This window comes from Artemia sp. Qi Xiang Cuo, chromosome 4 (genome assembly GCF_049724085.1).
Source record: "Artemia sp. Qi Xiang Cuo chromosome 4, ASM4972408v1, whole genome shotgun sequence".
Taxonomy (NCBI): Eukaryota; Metazoa; Arthropoda; class Branchiopoda; order Anostraca; family Artemiidae; genus Artemia; species Artemia sp. Qi Xiang Cuo.
Window position 1 is genome coordinate 62,429,562 of NC_142797.1, and position 14,854 is coordinate 62,444,415.

Consider the following 14,854-nt stretch of genomic DNA (forward strand, 5'->3'; position numbering starts at 1 on the left):
TTAGTGGAAAAAATCAGGATCTACTTTTCTTGAACTGAAATCACGCAAGGATTTTTGGTCGGCATGATTGGAAAGATAATGAGGGCCAGAGAGGGCTCCTACCTCCCCACCATAGTCTTAACATGAATTTTGGTTTTTTGCACATTCGTAAGACCAAAATCACGCAAAAACTTTCACTTACGCGTGATCGGAGGACCAAAGCAGGCCAAGGACCCTCCAACAACTCCTTTCCACCCCTCCGTTTTTAGTAGAAAGGTAGACATGTGACCCCTTGAATGAACTGAAATCATTTGGGGTTTTCAATCTCCGTTTTGCAGGCTCAAAATGGGCATTTGACCTCTCCACCGACAACAGTATTCAGCAGAAAAAGTGTAGAAGTATTCTGTTTCACCGTTCGCCTCACATTTACAGGACAAATAACTTGGGCCAATAGAACCTGATAGCGATGATTCTTCAAGGCGTTTATCCCTTCTCACACCTTCAGCACAACAGTGAGATTTAATTGATAATTAGGAGACAAGTACCTTAAGCGAAGGGATTAGAGGAGACGGTTTTCAGAGGCGTGCGCAAGTTCGGATCCCGTCTTGGCTTTCGCACGAGAGTGCCTGAACTCGTATAGATTTCGATAAACAGGTGCCGAACTTTATAAAATAAATTATAGACCAGGTGCAATAAGGTTTAAATGTTTCGTAATTCAGGGATCTCACGAAGATAATCACGGAGATGATTTAAATTTTTTTAAAGCAATAGGCCTACATTTTATAGTAAGAGACATTCGTTTCCATATTTTATCGCGGAGAATGCCTTACAATCCAAAGTCGCAGAGCACGTTCATCTTCAGGGCCGGGGGAATATTTACTTGTGCTAATTGGTCAAAATTTAACTCCTTCCAATTCAATTAACGGTAGAAAAATTTGTCTTTATGCTGATGGTTACGCAGGGATTATGAATAATGATGCAAAGCATTGACCTAGTCTCAAAACCATCAGGAGAGTGTATCTGAGACGATGTTGTTTGTAGACACAGAACCAAATTGTTTCCAACCATCAAATAGGTACACCGGAAACAATCAATAGATGTTATATTTTCGGGTCACATAAGTAGCCTTAGCCTGTGGATACTGCATTCTTAGAAATCCGAGCACCGGTTGGGCTAGGTTTTATGTTCTGGGCAAAGTAACACAGCATTGGCTTGTACACATGGTGCATTCTCAAAAGTAGCAGTATTGATTAGGATTCAGAGAAATGAGTTTGTTTTGAGCCTCAAATTAGACCTTAGATCCTCTTGTGCCTCGAGAGGCACCCGCAGTGTCCACCCAGAATCTCCACTCGTCTCTAAAGCTTTTGGCTGTGACGACGTAAATTCGCTCCAGTTGTAATGAGGTATGGAATTGTCACACGTCACTGTTGGACTAATGACAAGGTGTATTTTAATAACTTCCTCTGTGGTGGGTTCCCTTGGGTAGCCAAAAGTAGGTTGAATTTAAATCTTCGAACCACCCAATGCGCAGCAAACTTCCGAGGTAACTCTTTCACATTCATGTGTTCTCGCTGAGAACGGCTGACCTGTTATGTTCCGTTCTTACTCGTTCCTTGCCTTCTTAAGCTCAGTGTATGCCAAACGGTCCAAGAAGGTATATGTTTTCATCGGACTGGATTTTCTTCTCTTTCTCTTGGTTGAAACACCATTTTACGTTACGATGATTAGGACAGGTATAACCTTATAAATTAAACATGCGAAGCTTGAGCCAGAGAGAGAAAGCACTCCAAATACAAACTTGCTTTCTTAGCCTACTTAATATGTTGCTAGCCGGTACAATTCTTATGATAGATGACAAGCTGAAATTTTAAGGGCTACTACTACTGCTACGACTACTATTTCTGGTACTACTACTACTACAAAGGAATTAAGTCATAAGAGTTTAAGCGCATTCAGGTTGTCAAAATGACATAAATGCAATTTCTCAGGATCAGGACAGGGTAAAATGGTGAAACTTTCAGGGAAGGTCTATGGGGATAAAAAACTAAATCCAACGGCTCTATGTGCAGGCAGACTGCCAGAATGGGGTATCAGCAAGATCTCTTGAGGACATTAAACTGAAAGTCTCAAGACTACCATTACTGCTGCTGTCGCTATTTCTGCTTCCACGACAGCTACCACCAGGGGCGTAGCTCCAGCATTTTTATTGAGGGGGCAAAAAAGGTCCACATCCAAGGAGTCAAGGGAAATGGGATATATAATATTTTTTAAAGTTTATTGGGGGGGGGGGGCAACTGCCGCCATTGCCAACCCAAATGACGCCACTGGCTACTATTACCACTACTACCACTTCTGAACTAAATAAAAAGATTTTAAGTGTATCCAGGTTGTCAAGATGTCATGGATGCAATATCTCAGGAACAGAAAAGGTTATTGAATAAAATCTTCCAGGAAAAGCTTAGAGGGGTGCAAATATAAATCAAAAGGTACTATGTGTATCCAGATTGTAAAAAGAGCATGTGTGCAATATCCAAGGAAAAGCCAAGGTTGTTACCATGGAACTTTCAGGGCATGTTATTGGGATGTTGAGCTAAAGCAAAAGGCACTGCGTGTATCTCAGATTGTCAAAATGACTGATATTATTATTATTATTATTTATTTTTAACCCACACTATACAGAGGTACAATACGTGGAGTATCACGGGGAAAAACACAAAAAATGCGACACAAGACAATATATAAATCAAAAATTACCAAATTACAGTGTAACACATAATAATTTAAAAGAAACCAGAGCAAAAAAAAAAAAATAAATAACGGGAAAGGAGGGGTAAAACGGGAAAAAAAAAAAAAAAAACTGACAACTTGCAAAATATAATAATCATCTAATGGCATTAATATTATCATTATTGGATTTTTACTCACTCTTTACAAATCTAAATTGTAGAATGACCAAACAGAGAAAAACAACTAAACAAATAAAAGAAAAATAACTTACGACTGAAAAAACCTAATAAGGTGATGGTGCGGAGAAAAACGGATACAAGCAGTATCTGAAAGTTTTCTGTGCAATGCTTCCAGTTTTTCAGTAATATTAGGAACAAGCAATTTATTAATAATTACCCGGTTTTTGGTCCAAGGTGGAAGAAACAACAAAAATTTACAAAATCTAAAATAATTAATCCGGATTCTTTTTAACTCAGTTTTCTTCAGAAGGAGGAAAATACCAGAAGCAAAAAGAATTGAATGGTCACAAGAAGTTGAGTAGAGCTTGGCTAACGCGAGTTTATTATATTTACCTCTATTGGCAACAATCTTAGCATATCCTAATTTAATTTTCATATTAATATCTGAGACTGTGCGCTGGCGCAAGCTCGGAAGACTATTAGTAATAAAAATACCGTGCCATCGAAGAGAATCTACGAGAGGGATAATAAAGCCACTACAGCGAAGGGAAGTACTAGAAATATTATTAAAAGAAAGAAATTTACATTTATCTACATTAAGAGAAAGGCCTATGTCTGAAAAAGAAGAAGCAACACGAGAAACCATGTTAGATAAACCAGTTTTAGTACGGCTTATAAGAAGCAGATCAGATATGTGATATCTGAGGAACGCATTAACTTGAAACTTTCAGGGCATGTTAAGGGGATGTTGAATTAAATAAAAGAAGTTGTACACATCAGTAGTGGGGCCTTACTGCTTTCAAGGACAGCCCTATCAAAATTCCAAGGACAGCCCTATCCCTTTTCCATTGAGTTTCAAAGGCAGACCTCTGACGTCACGGCACACCTGTTTCTAGACGACATTCCCTCCCTTGGCAAGAGTTCAAAGGTTAGGTCAGGTGTTTATTCTATGGCATACCCCCTTTGTTTTTTCTACAACACACATATCCCTTTTCCTATAGTATTTCTGGAACATGCCCTCTGATGTCACGGCAGCCATATGGAAATTAGCATTGGATTTCAAAGGCACCCATAGGGAAATTAACATTCAGTTTCAAAGGCAGCCATCTGACGTCACACCCGTCAAAATTCTGGTTCTGTTGAAAGTGGTCTGGTAGGTTTTTGTCGCGCATTGTTACGTCATATGACACACCCCTATTGATTCATTCAGAACCCACTCCTGTTTTTCGCGCATGCTCTCTGACGTCACGGCACCCATAGGGAAAATAACATTGGATTTCAAGCACATGCCCTCTGACGTCCCGGTACACACCCCCGTTTCAAACGCTTGTTATACCATGTGACACACCCCCGCCTTTAAAGGGTCATATAAGTGGAGCTACAAACCCCTCGCACCTACGCAATGCGGTTGCCGATTCTATTAAAGGGAACACAGTTGCCAAGGCACCGTGACACACCCCTCTGGACTTCAATGACGTCATACTAATTACCCCGTTTCAAACGGATAGATATGTACTTTGCGACAGTAACCCATGGGGGAATCCCTGCTTGTAGCTCACACCTTACGTAATGATTGCGCAACAGCGTCACGTAATATTTTTTTCATTAACTTAATGGTGGCACACACTTTATGTAAGGTCGGCTTATCCATCACTGCCAGATAATACCATTTTGACACTTCTCACCGAAAACCCTCAAGACATTTTCTTTTTTTGGCGTTTCATTTTTCGCTCGAAGCACCATTCATTTTTTCTAGAGTACTTGACCCCGCCAGGACTCGAAAGGTCATTCGCTTCCAATGGTAAAGCACCCCAAGAAACTCGTCCATAAAAATTTTGCCAATATTTTGTATCTTGAACCATTTTCTGAAAATAAACTAGTGCACGAAACCTGAGATTCCCCATTTGTTGGCACTTGTTAGAACGGCATGTTTACTGCCAAATTTGGCACGCACTTTGAAAACATCTATTTCCAGGGGAAATTTGTTCTCAAGATATTAATAAAGGGGAAATGCTTGTCTTACTCGTGCTAAAGACTACATCTTGAAAACACAGACAATGAAAAAAAACAAATTGACAATCAATAAAACATAAAACAGACAGCTAAAAAACACGACAAAAAAATAAAAGATGAAAATGTCATATTAACATACAAACAAAAAAAGAACCATCTATTATAGAAAACCGGGGCTTCAAGCCTGCAACCCCCACAGGGTAGGGGAAGAAGGAGTGATATTATATCCAAAATGAACCATATTAAGAGCTTTTAAGGAAATACCCCTTTTTCATTAAGATAAATTCATGGATATTTCACAATATCCTAACAATATATTCCAGCTCCCACCTAGTAGCATTCATTTTCCGCCCTGGCAGTGATATTAGATGCAATTTAAACCATATTAAGAGCTTTTAAGGAAATACCCCTTTTTCATTAAGATAAATTCATGGATATTTCACAATATCCTAACAATATATTCCAGCTCCCACCTAGTAGCATTCATTTTCTGAGGATGTATTGATAATAGATGTAATTTTTTAGGCATTATTGTGGCTTTAAATGGATAAAAAATAACATGCATAATTTAAGGAAAGACAAAGAGAGAGGGCTCCAGGTGAGGGGAACCGTCTATGGAGGGGGGGGGGAGATTCGAGCGTACTTTTATTATTATCCAGCCTCCCTCCACTAAGGTACCGATATGCTCGCTGGTCATGTCCGAGGAAGTGTCCCATCCGGCGAACGGTTTGTCCCAGCCCGACACACCCCCAGGACAAAATTTTTCAGCAAAAATTTGAGCGAGGGGATCATAGCATACACAAAAAGAACCATGTATTATGGAAAACCGAGACTTTTTGCCTGAAACCCAATAGGATAAGAAGGGGGGAAGTGATATTAGATGCAAATTTAAGACATATTGAGAGCTTTTAAGAAAATACACCTTTTTCATTAAATAAATTCATGGATGTTTCACAATATCCTAACAATATTTTCCAGCTCCTTCCTATTAGCATTCATTTTCAGAGGGCGACTTAATAATAGATATAGTTTTATAGGCGTTATTGTGGCTTTAAAAGGATAAAGAATAACATACCAAGTTTAAGGAAAGACGAAGGGAGAGGACTCCACGGGAAGGGGAACCGTCTGTGGGGGAGGAGATTCAAGCGTACGTTTATTGTTATCCTGCCACCAACCACTAAGGTACCGACTTGCTTGCTGCTCATCTCCGAGGAAGTGTCCAGTCCCCTGAACGGTTTCTGTATATTTTTCAAAGAAATATCAAAATGTACAAAGGGTGGAAATTCTTGTTCCCGCCCAACCCGGGCGCTGTGGGGGAATTTTGATCTGTGTCTACTCTTTTTGAGGGCGGAATCCGGCCATCCTACGTGCGGTGGGAGAGTTTGGTCTGTTTCTACTTATTCCTGGGACGGAATCCCGGCGTCGGCTAGGTGATAAAAGAGGCTAAAAACGGTCTTGCACGAGATAATTTAAGGGTAGTAATAGTAGGGAAATTATCGTTGAGTTTCTACAGCAACCCTCTAACGTCAGAGCACCCCTGTTTCTAGCGCTCAGTTAGCAAGATTCGTGCCCTGGCAAAATTCCAGCCATTGATATATTGTTTTTCTGGAAGATTCCTGGATTTCCCGTGATGAGGTCTAATATGAATGACGCAAGCGTATCCCACAAACAAGACTAAAATGACTCCATGGAAATCCAGCACGCCACATACACATGCGTATTGCGTATTAACAGCGATGTATATCTTAAGCAAAAATACCTAATTGGAGAGCTTGGAAGGTCATCTTACGAGAAGGGCAGATGTCCAAACCGATATTAAGTATACTTACGGTCCAGAGCGGAATGGTACTACGACACTGTTTTCACAATAGCACCAGCTCTCCACATGACACCCCCCCCCCTTTGAAAACAGAGAAGCCCCCCTTTTTTTCTTTACTAGTGTTTGATACTCTAAGCATTTCATCTCACAATGTTACACTATAACTACTCTAAGACACCCCTCTGTCATCACCCCCCCCCAAAAAAACACTTTTCAGACATTTCTCGTTAAAAATTTTATTTCAACCCACTCATTCGGGTTTTCGCAACCAATTTGGCCCACAGTACACCACTATAACTACTCTAAAATATCCCTCTGTCATCGCCCCATCCCCCCACAAAACATTTTTCAGACATTTCTTGTTAAAAATGTTATTTTCAAGTCATTCATTCGGGTTTTCGCGAGCAATGCGCACCAGAGTATGGCACTATACCAACTCTAAGACACCCCTCTGTCATCGCCCTCATCTCCCAACAAAACACTTTTCAAACATTTCTGGTTAAAAATTTTATTTCAAGTCATTCATTCGGGTTTTCGCGAGCAATTTCGCCCACACTACCACACTATAGCTACTCTGAGACACCCCTCCGTCATCGCCCCATCTTCCCAAAAACACTTTTCAGACATTTCTTGTTAAAAATTACCATTGAATTACGCTTTACCATTGGAAGGGAATGACCCTTCGAGTCTTGGCGGGGTCAAGAACTCTGGAAAAAATAAATAGAGTTTCAAGCGAAAAATGAAACGTCGAAAAAGAAAATGTCCTGAGGGGGTGAAAAATGTCAAAATGATATTGTCTGGCAATGATGGATGCGCCGACCTTACATAAAGTACGTACCACCAACAATTTAATGAAAAAAAGTATTACGTGACACTGTTGCACAATCATTACGTAAGGTATGAGCTACAAGCGGGGATCCCCCCATGGGTTCCTACCGCAAAGTACATATCTGTCTGATTGAAAAGGGGTAAGTCGTATGACGTCATTGGAGTCCAGAGGGGTGCTTCACAGAGTCTTGGCAACTGTGTTCCCTTTAATAGAACCGGTAACCGCATTGCGTATGTGCGAGGGGTTGGCAGCTCCACTTATCTGACCCTTTAAAGGTGAGGCTGTGTCGCATGGTTTAACATGCGCTTGAAACGTGGGTGCGCACCGTGACATCAGAGGGCTTGCGCTAGAAACAGTAGTGAGGGGCTAGGAACTTTTCTATTATATGGACCACATTCCAAGTAGTAGAACTACCTGTAAATCTTGCCAGCCGTCGCCTAGAAACAGCTGACAGCATTGTAGAGGTATATTGTGTGACATCCGAGGGCATGTGCTTGAAATCCAATGTTATTTTCCCTATGGGTGCCGTGACGTCAGAGAGCATGCGCGAAAAACAGGAGTGGGCTCTACATGAATCAATAATGGTGTGTCATATGACGTAAAAATGCGCGACAAAAACCTACCAGACCACTTTCAACAGAACCAGAATTTTGACGGGTGTGACGTCAGATGGCTGCCTTTGAAACTTAATGTTAATTTCCCTATGGGTGCCTTTGAAATCCAATGCTAATATCCCTATGTTAATTTCCCTATGGCTGCCGTAACGTCAGAGGGCATGTTGCAGAAATACTATGGAAAAAGGGATATGTGTGCTGTAGAAAAAACAAAGGGGGTATGACATAGTTTAAACACCTGACCTTTGAACTCTTGCCAAGGGAGGGAATTTTGCCTAGAAACAGGTGTGCCGTGACGTCAGAGGTCTGCCTTTGAAACTCATTGGAAAAGGGATAGGGCTGTCCTTGGAATTTTGATAGGGCTCTCCTTGAAAGCATTGGGTCCCACTACTCACATCCAGGTTGTCAAAAGGGCGTATTCACAATGTTTCTGTAATGGAAAAGAGGATTTTGGTGAAACATCCAGGGAGTTTTGAGGTGGATATGGAATTAAATCAAAAATTTTTATATGCGTGCAGGTTGTCAAAAAGGCGTATCAGCAATAACTCAGGAATGGCTACACCTACGAACGACCTGAAAGCATTAAGTTGATGCTTTCAAGGCTACGCCTACCACTACTATAACTGTTACTACTACAGCTACTACTGCTATTACTTCTACTATTTCTACTACTATGACTGCTACTTATGTAACTGCTACTACTACTGTGACTAGTTATGACTTCGACAGCAACTATTTGTGACTGCAAAAACTTACGAATGGGACTTCGACTCTGACTGATTAAGACTGCGTATGTCATTACTTGCGATTGCGACTGAGGATACTTGCAATGACGACTAACTGCTACTCCTACTGCCACCACTTTTGACTCCGACTGCGTCTACTTTGACTGCAACTGCAACAACTACTTGTAACTACGACTGAATCTTGTTTGAATTACGACAGAGAATACTTGTGACTGATACTGCTACTTTAACAACTGCGACAGTGACTGCTGCTGCTACAGCTACTACTACTACTGCTGCCGCTACTGCTAATACTTCTAAGACAGGGCTGCCACCAAGTCTTGACCGTAAAAATAGTAACTTTAGGTACTTTTGAAGTAAAAAAAAATGACCAAATAGTAACCAAAATTAAAAAAAGTAACCATATTTAGGGACCCACAAATAACAATGACTGGTAAAGATTGCCAATTTTGGCACCATTACAAGTAAGCTTCAGAAAACTAGACACTGAATTCAGGTCTAGATGATCATCATTAGCTTTTTTTCTGATACATTGGCTTTATTCATATACAAGGATACAATGAAAAAAAAAGGAAAGGAAACACAAAACAAACGCTGAGAATTGCACAGTACTGACTTTAGAAATCACCGCCTTCAAATCAATTCTTTTTCTTGGGGACGAGCGATGAAATCAAGCTTGCCTGCCTTTTCGACACTTTCTGCTGAATGCACTCGTTTTTCTTGGCGGTTTCTCTTTCTTCACTTAGCCTTTTCGTTGCTGCTTCAACCATTGCCTGGGCAATCCCAATTTCCACGAGGTCTTTCGCTTTTATCGCCTTCTTTAGTTTTTCATTTGCTTCCTCGATCAGCTTATCAGTATCTTTTCTTTGTTCTGTGTGATTCGATTTTATGTCTTTGAGATTTTCTTCCAATGCTTCAATCTTCGTCTTTTCGCTTGCTATCAGCTGCTCTTTTTCTTTCTGATTGACAATTTTCTCTTCTTCCTCCTTTCGACACGCTTCCATTCCATCTTATTCCCTACGCTCATTTTCAAGATGGGCTTTGTAACTCTGATTTGAAGCCAAGCCAAGATCAAGCAGCTCTCGTGTAATTGGCAAACCTCCAGGTCGGTTTCCGTGTCTCTTCATACCATCACAAATCACTAGCCTTGCATTTAGCATCTTCAAACCCATGCAGGTTTTATCCTCGGTTAAAATACGACCTGCCTTTGAGAAGGTTCTCTCAACATCGGCATTGCCATGTGACAGGGACAAACTGGCCTTTACTACCCCAGAGATAAGGGGGTACTTTGGGTTACCTTGACCGTCTTTCAGGTAAAAAAAAAATACTTCCAAAATTCTTCAACACTATGTGTGGCAATTGTCAGCTCAGGCTCAAGCTGTAGTAGCGCCCACTCATCTTTGACTCTGTCACAGTTTACAGTGAAAGGCATCACTTGACAGATCTTCAACAAGTCGGAGGAACTTCTGGATAGCTTACGATTTTCATAGCGAAGGCAACGAAAATATGTCAAGACAGATCCAGGGGGAAGCATCTTTTGCAAAATACGCTTGGACGTAGAAACGTAGGCTTCTTCAAACTTGGTACGAAACTGAGCAAGTTTTAACTCTGACAGGTTTGCAAGGCATTCTCCAACTCCTTGGCCACACTCTACGTTTTCTAAGGAAAGAAAGCTATCAAACACGTCTAAATCTGCGGCCACGACGCTCTGTCTCCTGTGAATATTCGCTAGAACATCAGGTTTCAAGCACCTACTCAGCAGGATAAGCAGATTCCTGCTCATTTCTTTATTTAGAACACGGACCAGAGGATCCTCCCGCTGGAACATTAAAGTGAAGCCAGCAAACAGGTCGGCCAGTGAGACGACGAAAAAAACCAGAGCTTTTGTTGCAGGTGATTTTAGCAACGAAACGATTTCAGTATATCCACTGGACTTCATAAACTGTTTCTGTTTTGACGGAATGTACTTCAAAAGGAACTCAGTAAGTCCATCCCACTGCTCGAGGAGCCTCCTCGCTGCTTCTCCAAGAGTAAGCCACCGGGAGGTAACATGTTTCATAAAACGATGAACCAGAAGCCCAGGGGAACATCGTATCTTCGTGTATTCCTCTGCACTTAGGGGCCACCCGTGAAAAAATTAGCACACACGAATTACAAGGTCAGAAACAGCCTGTCCGTGAACTTCTAAGCCTTTCAAAAATGCATTGTGAATCATGTGAATGTTACAGGTTCCAACATCATTGTGGCCTCTGTCACTACATAGCAACTTAACCTCTTCATTAAAAAGTCGCCACACTTTCTTGTTGACATTTGGACCTTCGCTGCCCAACATCAGAAGATTAGCAGAAGGTAGATCGGTATTAGCCAAGGACTGTTGCAAATGTGCTAGCAAATCTTCTGCTGTGGCTCTTCCAACAAAGAAACTCCCCAAATGACAACAGAAAACTTTTTCTGCCAGCTCAGACCAACATCATATCATGACGTTCAGTTTTTTCACACCTTCAGCGTTTGTTGTTTCATCATATAGCAATGTGAAAAAAAGAGCCAATGTCTTCAAGGAGCCTTTTTTCTAAAATAGAGATACAATGCTTCTGTTATTATATAACCGAGCTTGGTTCGCCCAAGACTGAAGTCTTTAGCAGCAGGATCTCCAAACATTGCTCTAAAAACATCACCGAGACCATCGCACGAAGCTGCTGACATATCTGATACCACATCCTTTAGAGCCCAAATCAATTCTGCCTTTAGCGACGCATCTCTCTTTGCAATCATTTGCAGTTCAACTTGGTGATCATCTCCGGAGGCAAGAGTCGAATGTTCACAGGCAGCAGATCTTGGCTGAAGAATTAGCTGCAAGGAATTCAGCGAAGCTCTCACATTTTATACGTGCTTTGCTCACTGGGAATGTTGTAGTATCGCTTGCCACCCTTTACCACAACTGAAAGTCTTGCAACAAACTTTACAAAAAGCCTCTTCATCACTCTTTGTGGATGCGCACCAGTTACCCACGCATCGTCCCAAGTCGTCGACTTTTTTTTTATCCAAGTGGAGTTGAACTTGCACTTCCCCATTGCAAGAACCTTCAACACTGAATAACATTAAAATCTGAAAAAAAAACATTAATATCTAACGGTGCTACCAAGTGGATATTACCATGGCCTTCGTTAGCATGCCATTGAAACAGCCAAAACTGTGTCCTGGACATTCTTAAGACAAGGAATAGTATGATTGCAATTGTGAAATGATCAGGTGAAACACAAATCATGTTTTTGTTGCGCTACATATGTGTAGATGTGTCTACATGTGTGTCAGATGTGTATCTGACAAAACCATTTTATTACAAGTTTTCGCACGTTTAAGCATTATTTGAAAAGGGAATGAAAAAAAAAGTCCAAGCACCATAGAATAAAACAAAATAATCTCGCACATGGCCAACCACTACGCATTATGAGGGGAACGCAGTTCATAGGCCTGATGTGCTTTTCAAGGTCAAAAATAGTGACTTTTAGGGAAATACTGACCTCGGTGGCAGCCCTGCTAATACTACTACCATTGACATAAATCAAAAAGTTTTAAGTGCATCCAGGTTTTCAAAATTGCAAGAGAATTACGTTGGAATTTTCAGAGCATATTGTTGGAGACGGTAAACTAAATTAAATGATGCTATTCAAAAGGGCGTATCTGCAATATCTTAGGAGCGGCTATGGGTGGTTTTCAAAAGGACTTTCAACCCATTTGTTTGAATATCATTCTTCGTGCCCATCCACCAAAAGCACTATAATATAAACACTGTTAAAGTTTCTTGAACTATTCAGTCAAAAAATATATATATATATATATAAATATAAATATATATATATATATATATATATATATATATATATATATATATATATATATATATATATATATATATATATATATATATATATATATATATATATATATATATATATATATATATATATATATATATATATATATAATGATCCGAAATGTAGAATCTTATGGAGAAAAACCAAATGAACATTTAAAAATATTATTTTATTAGCCAATATAAAAAAATATTATGTCAAATAAAAACGAACTGATTTTGAACAGTGGTGTCAATTATCGAAAATTTAGGGGCTCCGGGGACAAAATGTATTTTTCAACATTTAGTGGAGGGGGCAAAATTTGTCTTATTTTTCAATTCTTTCAAAGAAGATACAAAAAGGGCATTTTCATTGAAAATACCTGTAAAAAAAGGTATTATCAAAATATAGGGTGGATACAAACAATGCGGGAGGAGGCAAACAATCTATTAATCACTTGTTCCCTCTATAATGTACGCTACAGACTTTAACAATTTTGTAATTTAATTTTTTTCTCCGAATATTGGAAATATTTCAGTAGATACGATATTGAAAAACTTATTTCATTTTATTTACAGGTACTAAGGGACTTTTGGCATTGGCACGGGTCTGGGGGTCCACCTGGAACGCTTTAGAAATCACTGGTTTAAAACATGACTTGGTTATTTATTTTGATTTCTGTTTGTTTTGGGTTTCATCTATTTATTGGTAGTAATTTATTGTCGTTTTTCGCTTGTATTTTTATTTGGCTTTATTTTTCCTCGTCTTTGGTTTAATATGGCTCTTTACTTTTTTTTAAAAACTATTTTTTACTCTAATTTATCTTCGTTTTTAATTGACATAGTCTTTTTTATTGGTAAATAATAGAGTAGTTTCATATCTATTTTCGATTTTTCCCCATAAGAATCAAGGTTTTGGATTATTATATATATCTGGGCAATTTTTCTTTTTTACAGAAGGCCAAAGTTGACGTTTTCTGTCATTTACCTTTATTAAAACATTTTATTTCAAGCTATGTGTTTTATTTCTCATATCACCAATTAAAAAAATCACCTTAATATCAAAGATTACTGAAAATAAAAAGAAATATTGATTGACAGTTTAATTTACATTTGTATTCATTTCTGAAAGTATCAATAATTTTGGATCTATTAATGCCATAAAAGAGAAAACGTTTAAAATTTTCTTTTGCTTTCTGAAAACTTTGTTTTCAAAGTCTTATGAAAACTTTGGCGGTTTCAGAAAACGCCAAAGTTGGGGTTCTGCCATTTGCCTTTATTAAAACAATTTTATTTCAAGCTTTGTGTGCTTATTTCTCATAACATCAACAATAAAAAAATCACCTTAATAACCAAGATTATTGAAAAGAAAAAGGAATATGGATTGAGTTTAATATACATTGGTATTCATTTCTTAAAGTCTCAACAATTTCGGATTTATTAACGCTATAAAGGGGAAAACGCTTAAACTTTTCTTTTACTCTCTGAAAACTTTCAAAGTTGCTATTTGAAAACTTTGACAGTTTTAGAAAACGCCAAAGTTGGGGTTTTCGGTCATTTGCCTTTATTAAAAACAATTTCATTTCAAGCTTTGTGTGCTTATTTCTCATAACATCAACAACTCTTAAATCATTTCTTAAAATCCTCCTTTTTTCTGAAGCTCTCCTCTTAACATCTATTTCAGAATACCCAAAAACATTACGTTTCTAATATAATGAATTCTATATACACTTCAGAATTCGCGGGCTTAGGAACTATTTCTCAAGAGCCTCCATATTTTCGTCTAATACATCCGCATAATATATTTTAAGAATGCTCAAAATATGCATTGTTTATAAGGCCGTTTTTCCAATGCCACTTATATATTTATTTACTTTAAGCCCACACCAAAAATGCTTTAAACCCCAAAATTATTTATTCAATCTAATTGTATTTTGTTAGGCCATCCTTTCCTAAATCCTTAGAAAACTCGATAGTTCCCAAACGCTATCCAACAAAGTTGTTTTTTAAGCAGACGTTTTTTTATAATGTCTTTTGTCCCGCTTTAGTTATAATATTTACTTGTTATGCGTCTGAAGAAATTAGTTTATAATAT